Source organism: Lagopus leucura, unplaced genomic scaffold, assembly GCF_019238085.1.
Source record: "Lagopus leucura isolate 7727_CA_CO unplaced genomic scaffold, USGS_WTPT01 Super-Scaffold_100021, whole genome shotgun sequence".
Taxonomy (NCBI): domain Eukaryota; kingdom Metazoa; phylum Chordata; class Aves; order Galliformes; family Phasianidae; genus Lagopus; species Lagopus leucura.
The window spans coordinates 7,356,066-7,375,481 of NW_024962274.1; the positions used below are offsets into that span (position 1 = coordinate 7,356,066).

General features: G+C 42.0%; 1 long non-coding RNA gene across 1 annotated transcript; it reads right to left on the bottom strand.

The window, feature by feature from the left end:
* Positions 1 to 6,630: 6,630 nt before the first annotated feature.
* On the bottom strand, positions 6,631 to 19,178 carry LOC122183994. The gene is made up of 4 exons (XR_006180465.1): positions 19,125 to 19,178; positions 15,692 to 15,840; positions 7,217 to 7,411; positions 6,631 to 6,779 (listed from the first exon to the last, which is right to left on the bottom strand). It is a non-coding gene; the product is annotated as an uncharacterized LOC122183994 (long non-coding RNA).
* Positions 19,179 to 19,416: the final 238 nt, after the last annotated feature.

Consider the following 19,416-nt stretch of genomic DNA (forward strand, 5'->3'; position numbering starts at 1 on the left):
CTTTCCCATCTCTAGCTGAACTATGGAAGCCATCCAAGTAAGAGAACATAAAGCAAAATAGAAGGTTTACAATATTCTTCTGCCGTGATTTTTTTATTATTTGTTATTTGTTATTCTTTTGGCACGGATCTTTTCGTAATCAGTACTACAATTCATAAAATATTTAAGAGACAGAACACCCTATGTGCTTCTGAATCTCAGCCCACTCTGTGTCAAATGAAGACAACAGTACTCCCTTTCTCAATCTGTTTGTGAACATAATCGCTCCTGGTGTGGTGTATTCAAGTTTCTCAGTGTATACTGACACATGCTGACCCACCGTAGTGGCCTGGAGCAAAAGGCCACCTGCTTTGACAAGTAAATGCAAAGGATATGCAAAGGAGAGGTTGGAGTAAGATGCTTTGGTTTCAAAGGGTCTCTTGCCTCCCAGACCAACTAGAGCAAATGGAGATAAGTTCAGACAGAATTGGACAGTGTTATTTTCCTCTGCGACTGATCCTTGTCTGAGGACATGGGATGCCTCAGTTTGGGAAGTCCTCAGTGGTCTTCACAAATGCACATCTTTTCCTTTCCATAAGCACCAAAGTGCCCAATGCTGATGGGCTGACTGGGTTAAGTACAGATCAAGTGTACCTGTCCTGTACAAATTGCTAAATGTGATGTGTCTGGAAGCCAAACAGCAGCCCAAGTTCTGCAACCCCTGTAAAGCTCTGCAGTCTTCCTGACAGTCTGTGAGTGCTTGTATCTTATGTTTCTTCTGCCTTTGTGTTGAAAAGTCAGTTAATTCAGAAATGGGCTGCTGTGGCCTTGCCAAAAAGATATTCATCCATACCTGACAAAATCAAAAGGCAATTTTCCCTGGCCTTTTGTTGTACTTCTACCCAGCTAGTAATAAGCAGCATCCTTGGGCACAGGTAGTTCAGCAAAATAAATGGGCTGACTGCAAGAACTGTATATGCTTTTTTCTTCAATTAGATGAGAAGTGAAGGTAGGCAATATAGCTGTTTATAAATTCTGGTTGCAGACTTGGAGAATGTAGTCACTGACTTTCTTAGTCTGTGTATGCAAGGCCATCCTCCTTTTTACTACTTTTTCTTTCTGTCGTGCAATTATTAGCTACAGTGAAGAGCCATATGTGAATAGCCATGTGTAAGGACTGCTGTAACCATCTGAGATCACATTCTAAACATTACAGTCTGAGCTCAGAATATCACCACAATAACAGAATACTTTCTCCAAGTGGTTGCCAGCAATCTCCGTCTCTAAAGATCCCCAGTACACTGTTCTTTTTAGCATCCTTACTTTAAAGTTAGCCTCACATTCGTTGTTGAGATATCATGTGTTCATATTAGTCTAGACAGCCTGCAGTGACTTATTAGTGACTTGAAGAGAAAAGGAATCTGTCCTTTGACCAAAAGAGACCAAAAGAGAAGTCATATAAATATGTATTGGTAGGCTTCCAGTACTTCGTGCTACCAAACCATGAAGACAGCAGATGTAGAATCTCGATTACAAATAAAAATAAACATAGAACATGTGAGATCCTGCATTGTTTGCTTGGCTCTATTTTTGATAGATGTATTTAAGAACCCCAACAGTTATATATGAATTCTTAGTAAAGACCCGAGGCAAAATTTAAATGTCATCAATGTAGGCTAACTGAACTTCAGTGAAATTGTACTAGTGCAGGCCTTACCTAAAGAAGGCTTTCAAAAACCCACCTCCTCTGGTTAACTGTTAAGCTGAGGTGGAGATGTAAGACTGTGTCAATAGTATTTAAATCAGTTTTGCAAAACTGTCAAGAAAAGTTACCAGCTCAGATCCAAAACCTATTCACAAGTGCCCTTTAACACACTGAAAGGGAGGGAATTTAAGGAATGAATGATTTGTTCACAGAGCTCGATAGCCTTTGGCATCATTCCCTTTCCCTCGTCTTTCCATGTATGCTGCCCATGTAGTTAATCTCTTCCTGTGCTTGAATTGCTCTGTATTCCCCTGGCATTTCCCTTCCTGGGCATTATTAATTTCTGAGCCTGGGGAAATCAGGACTGCATCAATGAAAATATGTGTAATACAAAGGAGAAACAAACCCTGTGTTTACATTCACTTCACAAAACTTTCTATTTAAAGTCTTTGTGCACGTCCCCTGGGTATTTTCTTTAGCCTGTAGCTTGTATCACTTCCTACCTTTGACAGTAGGTATCCAATGTCTTTGTTTTCCAAATAGAAAATAGCTCATTACTGGTATTTTGGCTTCTGATTGCTGGTTAATGGAATTTGTTCCAGCTTTAGCATCATCGCAATAAGCTACAAAGAATCATTTGTCATGATTGCATGGGCCAGGCTCATTTCTGCTGTAGCTCACAGACAGCATGATTATCCAGGAGACTAGAAGAATGCAGTAAAGAATAATGCAAAAATGGATAAAAGCCAAGGCTCATCAATCTTTGGTGCTGTGGTATTACATCTGTATTGTACTCAAAGCCATGCAGTTTAACATATTAGCATATGAAGCTGTCTGATTGCTTTCTGGGGTCTTGTTCTTTTGGAAAAGTAACTACAGATTTCAAGGTACTTGGGTCAAATGAAGAAATAGTTTTATACTATCTGGCACAGGCTGTGCTGTTAAGCAAGGTTGTATTTGCAGAGTCTGTAGTATATTTCTCTTCCATCAGCTGTCCTGCCCTGTGCTTTAAAAATAAGGGTAGGGTACTGTTGATGTCACCTATAATCAGCCATGTAATAAAAGTCTCCAAGGACGCAGCTCAAAAACCCAAAGTAATTCTGCAACATATCCCCAGCAATGTTAAAGTGACAATAACAGATAAAATCAGATATGTGCAATGTATGCAGCTTGGCTCAGCCCATCCCGTGGCCACCCCCTGCCCCACACCATCATGGCAGCAGTTCTTCCTGGCTGAGAGGCCTGGCCCAGCCAGAGGGCACACACCTCACTCAGCAAGAACCAAACATCAGTGTCACTGGCACTATCTAGGCTGAAACCAGGGCACGGGGAGGGTGCAGTGCAGTGCTAGCTCAAGTCATGGCAAATAATTTTATGCACTTTTTTACATTGCCTAAGCAATAGTCCTGTGAACAGCCCCTTCTCTGGGGAGGGCCCAGGGCACATGGCATCCCAGGGCAACATGAGAGAAGCGCCTTTGGTTAGCTTTGAGAAGGCTCAGGGAGGATCTGAGCATTGACTGCAGCTGCCTGCTGGGGCCATGGAAGATGAAACCTGTTTTTTTCTGATAGTTGCTCAAGTGGTAGAGGAGCGAGAGGCATTAGGTTCATGCTGAAGAATGTACAACTCAGGCCAAAGGAAAAGCCTGCCACCATGAGGGTGCTCAAACTCATAATACTTGACTAATACTTGATATTGTAAGAAACTACTAACTTACCTTTAGAAGGGATAATTCATCTAAACTCCATTGTGTTGTATTAGATACACACAGGTTTTGTCCTTAAGAGGTGACTCAGGTGTCCTGTGTCATTGGTCTGAGACAAACCTGCAACTGTTAAATTGCAAATCTTATTTACTAAACTGATGGTTTTACTTTCCTCTTGTCTGAGTTCTGCCCCAGTCACCATCACATCCAGCCTTATTTCAAATTGAAAGCCTCTCTCATCTAGTGAACTCTCTCCTTGGCTACCCTTTCCCTTGAGACACCTTTCACAGATACTTTCTTGGTACTTCATATAACATTCAGCCTCCTTCCTTTTTTTTCTCCTCCTGGTAATATTTTGCAATAAAATCATATATAACATACCTACATTTCTCATGTCATGATTAAGAAATATGTTTGCTCAAATTTTCTGGGATAGAACTTACAGCATGAGAAAAGCTTACAGGTTATTTTTGCCTGAAAAATACTTGGATCAATTCTATGAGAAGGTGAAGTTTGCTATCCCTTTTAGCTGATAGCTTTAGGGGGGCACAGGCTTGGTTTTCAGAAAATTACAGCTCCCATGATCCCCAGAAAGAATTGGGCCTGAGCTTTGACAGCATTGCATTTTAGGAAAATGGGAAGGTACACAAAGGTTTTCCTCACTTAAGCAAGACAGGTAAAATTGATAAGTTAATGGAGAGTGGTAAATGCTAATGGAAAATCCTGGTGGAAATCTGTGATGATGATAGGAGAGGACCAAAAGGCAGAGAGGGGTGGCTAAGGGGTTCTAAGGAAACAGTGGCTTTGTTATGTAGAAAGGCTATTAGCCACGAGTTTTTAAATGTTCAAGCGAGGATGGCTAAGATGCTAGAAGGAAGTAAGTTTTAAGGACAAAATTTAGCTTCTAGTGATGTGCAAAAGAATGCTGTGGGAAAAGGAAGATTGAAAGAATAAAATGCTTGTGTCCTTGTGCAGTGTGTGCCAGTGGGTCCTTTAAAGTATGCTGGGATGAGACTTCTGTTCATCCTGTAAAGGGAGGGGGAGGTGGTAAGTGTCGGTTGGTTGTTATGGCACTTTTATTTGTTACAAGGGATAAGGGCTTACCTGAAGAATTCGTGACCTGCCTGACTGCAGCAGGGTGAGTTGGTAGGATAAGAAACTCAGATATAGACTAGCTGATAGCAAGTAGAGGCACTGCAACTTAGCTTTACGTTTTCTGTCTCCACCTAGAACTGTAATCTCCTTTTTGATCTCTCTCTTTTGAAACTGTAGGTGTTGGTGATGATCTAACTAGCACCTGACTCTCCAACCATCTGTCTGGGAGGACTGAGTAGGGATGAGTGAGCTGTGCTCTGTGATGGGCGTGTGGCTGTTCCACTGGTGGGTCCTGATGGAGGATTACTTACAATTTCCTTAATTTTCCTTTCATTCCTGAAATACCCCCTGCATCCAATCAGTGATAAATGAACTTGAAAGCTACAGTCTGTCAAGATGATGTGGAGAGTAGAGAAAGGAAAGCCCTATATTACCAAGAAGTCAAGAGGACGGGTCTTTCTGATGCACTTTCTGAAGTTGTGCTGCCTAGCTTTATGTATCTCTACCCAATGAGTTCAGATCATAATGCAAGTAGGTCCTCCATTATGGGCCCAAAACAGAATAAATATAGCCAGAATAAATACAATTAGATGTTTGAAAAGATTCACCACAGAGTTTAAATTGTTGGCCCAACTTCTGTTGTGGCTGATTACACCAATCCTCAGTAACAGGAAGTACCTTTTGCAATGGTAAAAAGAAAAAAAGAAGATTAATCTTAGTCGTCCAGACTACCTCCTGAAAATGCACTGTACCATTTTGGTCTGTGTAGGACATGCTGTTTCTATCCAAAACCTCCTGGGGTAATTCAGGGACAATAGCAGACTTTGTTCTGATTTTGGATTTGTGCTCAGTTTTGCTCTGATTTGGATGGTAAACATACAACTGATACTTTTAATTCTAATGTGGAGCTTTACATATTTCAGATTTTCAGCAATTCCCCTAATGACTGATTTTTCCTTTGATAATTACTTTTGCCAAACGTAATGTTTTGAAACCTAACTCGGACCATCTTGATTTCAGCAAAAATAATTCCATGTAGTTGCTCTTAGGAGGTGGGTAGGGATTGAATGTCTCTCTTTTATTTTAAAATGAGTAATTTGTTGAAAGGCTGTTTTGTTTAGAGTAAGAATTTGTATTTGCACCCCTCTGTAGTGCAGTTGAACTAGTCCTGCCCCATCCGGATGAAGCGGTTTAGTTGAAGCAACAAAGAACTTGACAAAGATTGTGAAAGCTGTCCAAGAAGCAAGATAAATAGCTGGTGCTCAGCTCCAGGATCAGAACCAACCAGTCAGCGTGTGCACCTCATGCTTCTGTGCAGATTTGTTATCTGCTTAGAAATCCCATTGTCCTCATGACAGACAGAGCAGAAATCTGCCCAAATGTGGGGAGTTCATTGGGCTTTAGAAAAATCTCTCACAAGTGCAGCTGCCCCCTTGCTGCAGTGTACTGTCCTGCTTTGCTCATCATCCCGACCAGGACTGCTACACTTAGTGCTGAAAGCAAGAGAAATCCAAGCTGTGGGCTTTCCTGGACAGGGGACAAAAGCTACTCTGAGATATGGCTGTGGAATTAGTGAAGTGGGATGAAGCAGCTATGCATATGTAAAACAGGAGCTGTACTGTAATACAAATGACAATTCAGAGGAGCAATGCTATCTTTGGCTGCATGGAATAATATGGAGATGACAGCAAAGGCATTGTAATTTGTTTGTGTGGACAGAAAGCATGCTGTAATTTGTGTGCATGTAATTGTTTCCAAGCGTGCAGGATTGTACATCTTTTTGAGTAATTTTGCCTCTTTACTGCCTGCACAGCAGTGCCTGAAGCCCCTCGGTGGCTCTGTATGCTCCTTTGTTGCTGCTTGGCGAGTTTCCCCCTTTCTTTTCTCCTTTTTCCCTACTTTGATAGAATAGCATTCTGGGAAAGGGGATGCCTGCTATTTATAAAGCACTGCAATGCAAACAAATCAGCTCCAAATGAACCTTGACTGGGAAAATCTGAGCTACACACTGTGCATTATACGCGAGCAGCTAGAAATCATTGCCAGGCAGGTGAGGAGCCCTAAGTTCCAGGTATCTTTTCAGTCCTTTACCAATGACTTCCCAATAGAAACGCTTATGATAAATTGGTTAAAACTAGACTGTTAATTTGTTTTAAAATGTTTATTTATTTCTGCTTGATGGGCCTGTGCTCTGTTTAAAGTAATCATCAGTTACTAGACTGAGCTGTACCATGTCTTCAAAGCCTTGTAAAAGTGATACTTGTAAGGTAGGTAAATGGTGTTGCCTACATTTTCCTAAGGGAAAACAGAAAAGTAGAGCAGTGTACAGTGAGGCTGTAGGGGAGATGATTCAGCATACAGCTCTGGTGCTCCAAGTCAACAGATACGTACTCTGGATCTTGTTTTGTTAGCTGAAATAAACTAGTAGGGATGTAAAACTGGAGGGATGCGAGTTCATTACTGAGAAACAGAATCATTAACAGCTAATTGAGAGGAGGCTAGCTCCAACTTGTCCAGCTGTTCTCTCCCAACAGCTTGTCTGATGGTGTAATACATTAAAAACAATAGTAATCCTGCTGTCCAGTAACGTGTATAGGCTAGTTATTATAATCTTAACTACAGCTGAAAGTAGAAACTCAGGTAAAGCCAACCCCAGTCTGTAGCAACAATTCTTTCAAAGGATTGGTCATTAATACAACACTCTCTGCATTGCATTGGTTTCCTTTGCTTACCAGATTTCCTTTGCTGCCTCTAAGCCAATAGTTTCATTCCTCATTTTATCCTGTGGAAGCATTCAGATGCCAAAATCCATAATGGAGTTTCAGGCATGCAACTTGCTGGGGCGTCTTAGTGCAATAAGGCAGTATGTCTTCTCTCCCCTCGTGTTTAAGTATGGGCATTGAAGGTTTCATTGCCTGCTTCCAAACCTAAAGTGAAGGAGTTATTAAACAGGTTTGAGGCCACTTTTCTAATACAGACTAACATCCTCAGTTATATGGCTTGGTTCCTTCTCCTTGAGGGTTAGGAGAGGGACTTGCAGTGGAGTATTCTGACTCCAGATCAATGCCTGTTCCTGAGCAGCAGGCTGCTGCCACAGAGCAGGGTGCCCAGCTCTGTGCTGCTCTGACAAACACTGTGTATTAGGTAACTGAACAAGCTGTCCTGCATTCAGGATTATTCATATCACCGTGACATTTTCTTGAGTACTGCAAGCACAACACTTGCGCAACACTTTAACAAGGGGAAAATGAGGTAGGATTGCTAGAACATCTTTCCAGCACCTGAAAACTACACGGTCAAATTAACCCCGAAAAATCCTTCAAATCCATACCTGTCACTAAATTATAATTAAGATATGGGATTAGCCAACAGAGCTTTTGATTCATAGAGCTAGCAGTGTTGAGCATGAGGAAAATAATAGATTTTATTGGGTAATTTGTGTGTTTGGACGCACAGTCCTTCAAGCCAAGTCATTCCTATGGCCCTGAGAAATCCCTGAATGAAAATTCTGCTGTTGCCACGAGTCGTCATTAAAACAGAGAGCAAAATCCTCTGCATTTCACCTACCACATAATACCAAAGAGAAAATACTGTGAGGAAAATTCTGCTCTAATGCTTAAATTTCTGTCATCTGAAGAGAGGCACCATTTTTCCTTACTGCTGTAGAAAGGAGACTTGAGCTCTGAAGCTCTACCTCCAGCTTGGCCCCATGCAAGCAGGCCTGAAAAGCACAGTAAGTTTTAATTAAATGTTTAAGTTTCAAGTTTAAAAGGCCTTCACAAATAAGCCTTGGTAATACATATGTTATTATGAATGATGAGGTGTATCTTAAAATATGTATTGTTGTTAAGCAAACTAAGGCTACTGAGAATAAATATATGTGCATGTATGTGTGTATATAAATATGTGCACATAAATATGCATATTTTTTTAAAGGAAGACGTCTGGTGCAAGTAACAACTATAGAGCAGTGACAGCAGCCTGCCTTGCCTGGTCTGTTCAGCACCGTGACGGTTTCAAAGACCTTGATGTCTGACACAGCTGCACACAGAGGAAGTCACAGAAGTAGATGCAAAGAGTTTTGATCAGAAGGGAAAGTCCAAAAAATATTTTCACAAGCTAATGCTAACACATGCATAAAGAGCTTGGTATAACTACATAAGAAAATGGTTGGTATGGTATAGACTTCTCTGCAGGGGAAGATGGCTGGTATTCCTTTTTTGATACGAATATCTAGGAAAAAAAGGAAAAATGTAAAACGACATGAAGAAAGAGTTCAAGTGTTTTAGGCTCTATTGAATTATGACTAGAAAATCTTGGACATCTTGATGGTAAAAAAGCATTTCTGTACTGTTTCTGTTAACCTTTCTAAGACAGGAGCTCGAGCTTCTGTCTGAGAAGAATCTTACCACTGAAGTATATTAAAACTGGATGGGTATATTCTGAGCAAGGCACTGTTCAGAGTTTTGCAGAATGTCTGAGGTATTTTCTGAACAAGCTGTGGGCAAGGGCTCGTAGGATGGCGTCTGTATTTATTTTTCTTCCTGTTGCTGATCTGTCTGTATGTGGAGCACTATAGTAATATGTGGCTTTTCAACAGCACTTCCACCAAAGGAAGAGAGGCAAGCTCCTCTTCACTCTCACCTTTGAATAGGAAGAAGTACCAGAGTGAATTGACTGAGGTCTAAGCAGCCTCTCACCACTGGCAGGGGACAGGAGCATATCAACATCATGCCAAGTGGTGGCAAATCAGAGTTATCCAGCATGTCCTGTCACGTACTTCTACAGCTGGTGTAGGACTGAATGCCAAAGCATAAAAGCACCAAATATGAAGATTTAGGGAGCCAGTGAATCAGCATGTCCTTCTGAACTTAGAGAAGCAGTTTTCTAGCGTAGGCTTATGTATCACCCCATAAGGTTTAGCAGGAGATTCATAGAAGCCTGGAAGACTGTTAATATTAGAAAGAATTGCATCTATTTAACTATGTCATTTTTTTTCATCTCTTTAGCCCCCTTTGGAACCAACCTCGCTTTCTAGCAAGGTTTAGGAATTTGGCAGATGGTTTGAAGAGCTGGACTTTGAAGTTCCTCTCTTCTTTATGGGTTCTTTCTTACAAATACTATGAAGCAAGTCTGGAATATCATCGTACTCCTTACAGACATGTACATTTTTTCTTGTCAGTAAACAACATACATTACTGTTTAATAAGACCAGCATTATATTTACTGGACCACAGCGTACAATGAAACACCCCAGTTCCTGCATATGGTGCACACTTATGTTACGGAAAACTGCAATAAACAAGTCATTTTTAGTCATTTCTCCCTCTTTCAGAAAAGAGCTCATTTATCTGTTGTTTTCTTACTCATAGTGAAGAACTGTTTGGAATGTGTTATTAACGATAATGGATGCATTTGAGAAAAGGCTTTTTTGGACTTCTGTTCACTAGAATAATTTCCTGAAGAAGTTAGAGGAGTCCCAAAGTGTAAAAGCAAATCTAAAAATCAAACAAAACAAAACAAAAAACATATCAATATTCTTGAGTGAAAATCTACAATAAAATTAAGCAGAGAATTTAGTTACAAAATTCTCTAGATGTGTTTCTTGAAAGACAACTGTGCCAGCATGATGCTGATGGGACTTGTGCAACGATCCTTAGGCCTTTCCACTCTGATAAAAAAATCTTCCCAACTCCCAGTATTCCAGCTGGCTCAGAGATGGAGAGAGGGATGTCTTCAGAGATCTCTGGGATGTGTTCAAAAATGCATGTAAGTATATATGTCTTTGGTACTTTTCCAGCTGCTCGCTTAAACTTGACTGTGTATTGAGCACTAGGTGTGAAAGAAATATACTTGTCTTTAAAGCTAGCTAGAAAAGGATTTTTGTTTGTTTAATTTAGAAGTTGGCATTCTGCCTCATACTTTTTCTTGTTGCTAATAGCAGGTAATTTCAATCTCTGTCAGGTCCTGAGAACTGCTACAGGAACTGAGTGCGCAAGAGAAAAGGATTTACACCTTTTCATTTGGCTGACATCAAGTAATTTGGCAGCAAAAAAAATCTTTGGCACTCCTGGTTTTAAGAAATTTGCAAACCAAGCAGGCTTTGCTGAGCTGTTGTTCAGTGTCTAAGAATTCCTAAATTGCAGGATTTCAGCAGTGAAATGGCTACAATAGGAACATCTATTATTTCTGAAACACTGTGGGACCACCTTGGAATTTTCTTGCCGTTATTTTCCTGAACAATCTGGTGCTGGAGACTAAGCTTGCAGTTAACATTTATGCCGTGTGTTTTTCATTTATGCATATGTTTGTCAAATTCCTTTTCTGCTAAGATGCCTACTTGGCTTAAAAAATAGCAAAATAAGATGGGAAATCTTTGAGGAGGAGAATTCACGGATGTCTTCAGTAAAGCAAACCGAGGCCTGAGGGAGCCTGGGAGAGCCCAGCTGCTGGTGCCCACGGTTCCATCTGGGTACTGCTCCTGGCAGGCACCAGCACCAAGCCTGCACTTCCTAACCACACATAGTACATTCTGTGACTCAGGGAGTGCAGGCTGGAGCCCTAGTGACAAACATCCTCCATCACAGGCAAATGAATAGAAGGTATTTCTAATATATGTGAATACACAAAGGCATCCTGCATATTGGAGATGTCAGAGATGTCTGTTATGATGACTTCCAAAGCAAACTTGAAGGAAATGTTAAGTAATGTTGATGAAAAAGTGAAATTGCATCATTTTGAAAATCCCAATATATTATGATTATTTCATAATTTTCACGTTCTTTAATACTAAAATCCTGAAGCCAATAGAAAGTAATGAATCATGTAACTGAATCTATATTATTGGTTGGCAAAGGTCTCTGCTGATAGCACACGCTCGTCTGTAACTGTTATAACTCATCATTTAGAAGAGCCAGAAAAATAGAAAAGGAGATTAAAGGCAAGTAACTTGTAGAATTCTGTATTCCTCCACCCCCAGTTAGACATAGCAGGATCATTTTGAACTGAAAAGGAGATTATTATATTTCAAAAATCATTCTTATTGTCTTACATTGTCTTAAATTTACTACTAGTATTCTCTATCAATATTAAAAGAGAGGCATTTTATAAATTCATATCATTTTACTATGGTACCAATTTTGCTATTTGTTTAAATTTAGCAGATCATAAATATGTGCAATACAAATGATTTTCAGGAGTGCTGGGTGCAACCTGTATGCCTCATTTGAAGAATATTTCTTGGCTTATGCTATATGGGCAGAATCTGCAAACTCTTTAAAAGCATTTTAAATCTAAGTAGTGACTTTAATAATGACATGAATAAAATAACCTCTAGCCAGGTAAGTGGAGCCAAGTATGCATTGAGGTCTGGCCACAACAGATTTCAGTCCTCAGAAAGAATTTAGGTCAGAAAGAGATGCTAAGAAATTGACTGCCATTCCGAGTACCACTGCAAAACTTATTACTGTTGTCCAAATATCTTTTCAGCACATCAGGCTTGGATAAAGTACATTAGTAACAAACCTTAGTTGATATACACTACATTTCTATTGGGAAGATTTTGCTAGACGTAGTATGCCTATCTTGATACTGCAGTCATGCATAGATGTAGATTTGCACTCTAGTGTATATAGTTCTTCATCCTATTTTGTTTTTTCTGTCCTTTGTCTTCTAATTACCTTTGAGTATATCTTTTACCAGGCATTGTCATACTATGTCCTCTCACCAAGACAGTGTTTATTTCGGTATTTCCTGAAGGTAAAACAAATACCTCGTTGACATCAAAAGCTTATCCTTAATTGCATTCCATGGCATGACTGGTTAGAGAGATGGGCTGCTTTAGGACTCTTTTCAGACTGAAAATCTGAGAACCACAATCTTAGTCCTGCAAACACACCTTCCTTCCTGCCACACCTTCCCTGTAACCTACCTTATCAACATCATTTACAAACTTGTTCACATGAAAAGGCTGTCTATAATTTTTTGTGCTTGTCTGGTGCTGGCTATGAAAATTGTTAGTTGGCCCTTAGATAATAGTCTAGTAAAGATATTACAAATAATTGTCTGCTTTGAAGAAGAATAGTGTCTAAATTTATTGTCATTATATAAAATCCATTAAACAGGTCACTATTTGCATTGAACTCAAGCTTGAAGTTGAATTGAAAGCTGTGTAAAGGCTGAAGGACAGTTGTGATTTTCAGGGATGTTTATTATGCAGAACTGAAAAACCAGACAGTTGCATTGGGCAGCCAACCTAAGGACTTAAGAGATCACTTGTGAGTATTCAGTTTGCAAGCCTCTTTGACTTTGAAAGCCTTGCTCCCTCGCCCTCTAGTTCTGCATTTTCACCATAGCTGAGCTACCTACCACCTGCACAGCTCTGCCAAAAATGTGTGTGTGTCCAGGGAATAAGTGCACAATACTCTGCTTCAGGCAAGGTCAGCTGGGTTAGTTCAAAGAACTGACAAATGTGGGCTTGTGCCCAGCAGCGTGCTTTGTCCAGGGCAGATTTGGGAAAGAGCAGCATAATTCCAGCCTGCAGAGCTGCAAAAAGAGGCCTGATTTCCAGGAGTGACAATTCCAGTCCCAGGATCGTTAGCCTGCAGAGCCAGGTCTGGAAGAGGATGTTTACTGGCAGCCCTGAAAATAATGAGTATTTTCTGAGGCTACAGTCATGTGGCCATTGTAGAGATGGCCTCGTGGAGTTCAAAGACGTGCGTTCCCATCCTTAAAATGGAAATTACCCTCTTCCTGGTATAGCTCAGGTGTCCAAAACAAATCACCTGGGCACTCACTCCTCACGTGTTTCAAAGGCAACAGGATCAGTGAGTACCATCTTCACTGTTCAATAGGGCTGGCTGAATGGCTGCTGTGATGAAATGTCTGCCTGTCATCTCTTACACAGGCCCAGCTGCTTCTCCAGTACATAGGTGAACCTAGACTAAAGATCATTCACCTTGCTACCTAAGGCTTTGTGTGGCAGTGCAAAGGATCTGGAAAGAATACAAACTGCATCTGAGTAGACACTTAGCTGTGATTAAGTAACTTTTAAAACAATGCACGTGTTTAAGAGGAGAAAATTTCCATGTGAGAAACCTAGAGTTTATACCAGAGTGTGAAATGGCCACAAACATACAGGCATTTCAAGAATGCAGGCCGACCAAGTCTGTCACTTAACTAACAGGAAGCATCAGTGTAGCTGAGGCATGAAAGTTGGTACTGGCCAGAAGCATGGTAATCTCTGGCAAGCATGACTGCCAAAACGTGATAACAGGCTTTCCTCTCAACTCTCAAAGCAACTTCCTTCACTCCCAAGGAAACTGAGCTGGCACTAAGTTCCCACAAGAAGCAGATCTGCCAGGCACCTGGAGAAGTGTCCCTGCTGGCACTGTGTGCCACTGAGCAGCTGAACAGCCTACCTGCTGCCTATTCAGGGCCTACCCACTGCCTGCCTGCCTGCTGCAGGTGGGCTGCTGTGATGGTACAGCTGATGGGAGCACCTTGGTGATCAGAGCTCCTGCTATGCAGAAAGCAGCTCAGTCCATCCTGACAAAACTTGCTCTGTTTGGATTCTGGCTTGCTATTCAGCAAGATACCAAGCTTCAGCTGACAGGGTGAATAAGGATCTGTCACATCCCTTGGTAAATGGTTTTAAGGAATAATTACCTTCAGTGCTGAAATGATTTTAATCTAGCTTCAGTGTCCAATCATTTTGTCTTGCAGTCTTTTCCTAATTGATTTCAATGGCAGCACTCACAGAAGCCACTTTCCCTGCAGGTGTTTGATGCACCAGGATGATTCCTCTCTTAACCTTGGAGTCTTGGTGCATGATGGTGCTACAGTGTGATCTCTTATTTCCACCTGGGGTGGAGCACAGTGCTTATTTGTCTCCTAACAAACACATTTTCTCAGAAAATTAGCCTCCAGTAGTTTGAAGCATCTGCCTCTTTCTGGCCATTTTCTGACACATTGTATACACATTTGTTCCTCTCTGACATTGCATTACCAGGTAGGAAAATGTCTGCACCTGAACCACTTGTTTTACCACCATTGCAGCTTTCCCTATTGGTTGCAACAGCTGAAGCATTGACATTTTTTATTTTGTGTGTGTGTAATGTGAGCACACAGGTCTTGTTCTGACCAAACCACACTGCCTGTATAAACTCTCTACTGACAGTGAGGCTCAAAGCTAGAAAATGGAACTAGCACAAGAGTCTGCCATTTCTCAGTGTGGTAGTAGCAGAGCAGCAAGGATGCCAGGCTTTCACACAGTCACACTGCACTTCTGCAGTCTTTGTTTGACAGAGACCAAGGCTGAGTACAAGAGAAACAGTCTGTACAGTAATTGCAGCAGCTGCTGCTGTAGGAGAAGCTGTAGTGCTGGGAATTACAGGCCATCAGTCTTCCAGGGTATTTTGCAGTCATCTTGTGCAAGATGACAGTCACAGGCATGCATTACAGGCATAAGTTTGCACTTGAACAGAGACTTGAATCAGTCTGTTAAGGACTTCATTATTATTCCATGTACTATTCCATCAACCTTGAAGTGGGTCAGGTACTGCAAGGGAAGCCAGCACTGGTTGCACAGCATTAATTTTTGTTATTATGTACATTGTCTGGTTAGACCTGTTTCTGAAATGTGCCACTACACGACGCACTCATTGCAGCAGCCTCAGCACATCTCCTGCCAGGCTCTGTATGCAGAGCACAGGCAGCCTGCTTGCACCAACCAGAGCCAGCAAGGCTCAGACAAGGAGTGGGGCTGTGGGATGGGCACACCAGCAGGGCTTCTGTCTGCTGAGTCAGGTTGCTGATGGATAGAGCAGGGCTTGGACAGTGCCACAGAGTCTCATTTCCTTCCTGCTTGTGAGAATGTTTGGAAGTATTTCAGACTGTTTTGATTTTGGAACTGTTGAGCTGTTTATGCTGTCATATTTTAATGTTTATTTGTGGTATCATTCAAATGCAACAGAAATTTTGTTTAAACACAGCCTAGTCAAAAGTTGTAAGGAATGAGCAAGCAAAACAAGCTTTTGCTGCCTGTCTTCCTTTTGCACAGCTCAGACTGCACACCACAGGTGGAAGCATCAGCTAGCTGTGGGTTGGGGACTGGGCCAACACAGCTCCTGTGCGCACAAAGTTAGTCAGCAAGACATTATTGTGATCTGCAGAGGAACAGAGACAGGACACTAAAAGCATACATTTACCTGGTTGTCCTGAGCTTTGTTGTTCTTTCAGTGATTTTGAATAAGATTCTGCATTTGGCAGAACTACTTCTGGCAGAATTCACCACACACTCAATTCAAATCTGCCCTGTGCTTCACTCTTTGGATGCCTCTTTTGCTGGTGCCTATCTCTGTGGAATTAAAAATATATACATTTTTTCTTAGGTTGTAGAAGTTGTGATAAAAAGAATGATTTTTTTTTAATTGTATCACCCAATGGGGAAGATAAGGAAAGTGAAGAGACTATTTTATAGTTATGGTTACTGCATCACATATTCATACAAATCTGAAAGCAGATATCACATGCAAAGTGTGCAGTCATGTACAGAAAAAAAAAACCAAAAAAAAAAAACCAAAAAAAACCAACAGCCCTCCCCCAATTCTGGCTTTAAAGAGAACACACTTGCTGTATTTCCCACAACATGCAAAAGCTGTTTTGTTCCTTTTTTTTCTGCAATGGGACCTTACAGAAAGAGGTCAAACCCTAAAACATCTGCCCCTGTATTTGCAGTGAGCCATTTGGGCTCTCTGTGGAGCAGGACTGGGTCATTCTGTTTCCTGCTGCAATGTAAATCTTTTTTTTTTTTTTTTTCTCCTTGTTTATTTTAATAGTCAAATATTGCTGACAGTTGTAGGAGTAAGGGGAATTGTGCATGTATGATTCCTTGAAAGTGATATTTACTTCCAAAACATCCTGACTTCGGTGGAGCACAATCAAGCCTTAATGAGAAAAAGATCACAATGTGAAATACATAGCATTCCCTCAGATGTACAGAGAATATTTTTCTGTATCTTAAACAAAAGCCATGCCCTTGTTTTAAAGTCCTCATTATGAGAAGGTAAATTAAGATTGATTCTCATGTAATGCGCTCCTCACCTTTCTTCCAAAATTTCTACTGCTCTTCGCATGACTAAGGTGAGTGCTGAATCAGATTATAAAGATAGAATTTAAGTAATTAAAGATTTGTGCCACCTTCAAGATAAACATGTCAATGAGAAGGGTCATCCTTGCCATGCTATGGAAAGATGGTGACATCTTATTAAGGTGAAGATATTTAGTGATATCAGTGATATCTAAAAGCAGAGAAGGACTGATATGACCTCAGGAAAAAAAAAAGAAAAAAAAGAGTAAATGGCTGCTTTACTGATTTCTTCTCTGTTCCATATAAGTCGTTCTGAGGGCCCTTATACCTCATAGTTGTATGTGGTTGACACTAGCAGAAAATGTGTGTAAGGCTGTTGTAACACAAAAACCCTGAACTTTCAAGAAGCGAGCCCATTCCTCCCCACACAAACCGTTACTTGGCTGCAGGAATAACAAGACACAGAAGATCTGCAGGCAAGATAGCTGAGATGATCTGTTTAAGCAATAGGGCGGCTACTTCTTCCTATGTTAATGTCTTCCACCCATCTGTCTTGTTTCTGGCTTTGACCTACCAAGAATTAACATTATAAGCACTTAATGAACCTCTAAATTAGTCATCTGTGTAAGCTTAAAGCCTTAACTTTTAGCTAAACTTCATTTTGTACACTATGAATGGAAGTAGAAGCTTTGTACTACAAAAGTTGCTTCCACCCTGTGCAGTCAGAGAAGACCTCAGACACGAAGGAAAGAGGTGTGGGTGGATTTCTATACAGCACATATCCCCCCTGGATCATAAATCCACACAAAAACAAGTCTCTTGCAATTTCAGCTTTTAATAATAAGGTTAGCACTAGCAATACTTGTGATAAGGTGCTGTATCTGTAAGCTCACAGTGTAAAATAAAACTACTTGACATGAGAATTTAAGTATGAATATTTTTATTTTTATTCAGCATATTGAGCCTAAACCAACAGCAACTAAGGGTGCTTTTCAAACTTTTAGATTAAAATACTCACAAACAACAAGCAACTTGGATCAAGAAAAAGGAAGAAGCTAGTGTTCCTAGGCTGCCATAGGCATAAAACCAGTATGAGAGGAAGCACAAAAGCAATAATGGGAGAAGTTAATCCGGAGCAATCTGCTGCAATGGATACAGGAAAAGCACATAGGGATGGTTTTCAGCAGTTCTTTTTCTTTTTTCTTTTTTTTTAACTTTATTGGAAGAAGACATGCCAGTTCCTCAAAAACAGTTCTTAAGAAAAGCTTTGGTTTTTGAAAACAACACTGAATTTTTTGCATAGTACTCTTGTAACATTTTCAGATTGAAAGCTGCATTCCAGTACAAATTTACGTTTCATTTTAGTTTTTCAAGCTCTTTTTACAAAAGTCAAAACCAAAACTTTTCAAATTACTTGGCCTAGCTGTCTTACAAAGGGGAAAAGAAAAAGAAGGTGTCTGAAAATGTCCTAATTTTGAAAAGGAAACACGAGCAAAACAAATATTGAAATGATGTGGAAACAATGTGGAAGCTGTGCTCTTTGTATTAGCAAACGGCAATCTTCCCCTTCTCATCTCATCTGTTTGATCTGCATTGACTATGCTGTAATTTTAAGCACTCACTGGCATTGCATAGTGCTGCTGCAATCATTGTTTATTGTGCTGCTGTTATATAATATCTTCTCGAGGCATATACTTAATTCTGATGAGATTAAAGTGTACCAGCATGTTTATAGCCCCAGTGGGAAATGGTTGTAACAAACACAGAGACAAAAGGGACGCAGTTGCTCTTTCAGAAGGTAAAGTAGCTCAGAGAAGTTCTCTGGTGTCCTGAGGGCATGTGCTGCAGAGGCTCCTGGAGGGGAGCTGTGATGGGAGAGGTAAGCAGAGCTGCAGGAAGAACGTGCAGCGGGATGCTCTGCTATCCAGTCCTAGAAGTCACCTAGAAAAGATTCTCTTCCCGGCTGCGTGGTGTGCATCCTCGGGGACGTCAAGCCAGTGATCTCTAGACCCAGCTTTTAAGCTCCATCCCCTACCCGCAGTCAGGCCCTGATGCATTATGATCCTGTTGACCAGCCTATCTTTCGGGGAGCTGTATTGCTGCCGGCTTACAGGCCCTAGCACTTGCTAAACACCCTTCCCTCCTGCAGCACCTGCCCTTTCCCGAGAGGCCTATATTTAGCTCCGCGCCCGTGTCAGCATCGCCTCAGGTGGCACTCTCATCTCTCAGGCACGCATCGTGACGGCAAAACAAAACATAAACACAAATAAATGCCTTGCGTCACGCCACTCTGCGTCTCCGCGGAGGGAAACGCCCACGGGTGACATGACTCAGAGGGGCAGAATTGGAGACATCAAAGGCGGCAGAGCGGCCGAGCACCGCGTGCCGCTCCGTGCGGGAGCGGAGGTCGGCGCGGGCACCGCGGGACGGGCTGCCCGGCCTCAGCCCCCCAAGCGTCGCGAACCTTTCCCGTACGAGAGCCGAGAGCCGTGCACGGTCCCGCTGGGGCAGTCCGAGGAAGCCCCGCGGCCCCATGACGCCGTACCTCGTACCTGCTCCGCGACGCCGGCACCGGGCGCTGCCGGGCCCTCGCGGGAAGCTCCGCCCACCGCCGCGGCTCCCCGCCAATCGGCGCCGCGCGCTTCCTCCACCCGCTCCGCGCCGCGGCGGTGACGGCTCGTCGGAAGGTCTCGCGAGATTGACGGAAGTCTCGCGAGAGCGGCGAGGCGCGCCCCTCCCCCCGCCCCGCGGCGGCGCCCCGCCCCGCGGCCCTCCCGCCGCCCCCGCCCGCCGCCGCCGCGGCCGGATCCGTCCCTCGTCGCTGCGCCCTGGGCGGTGGGACGG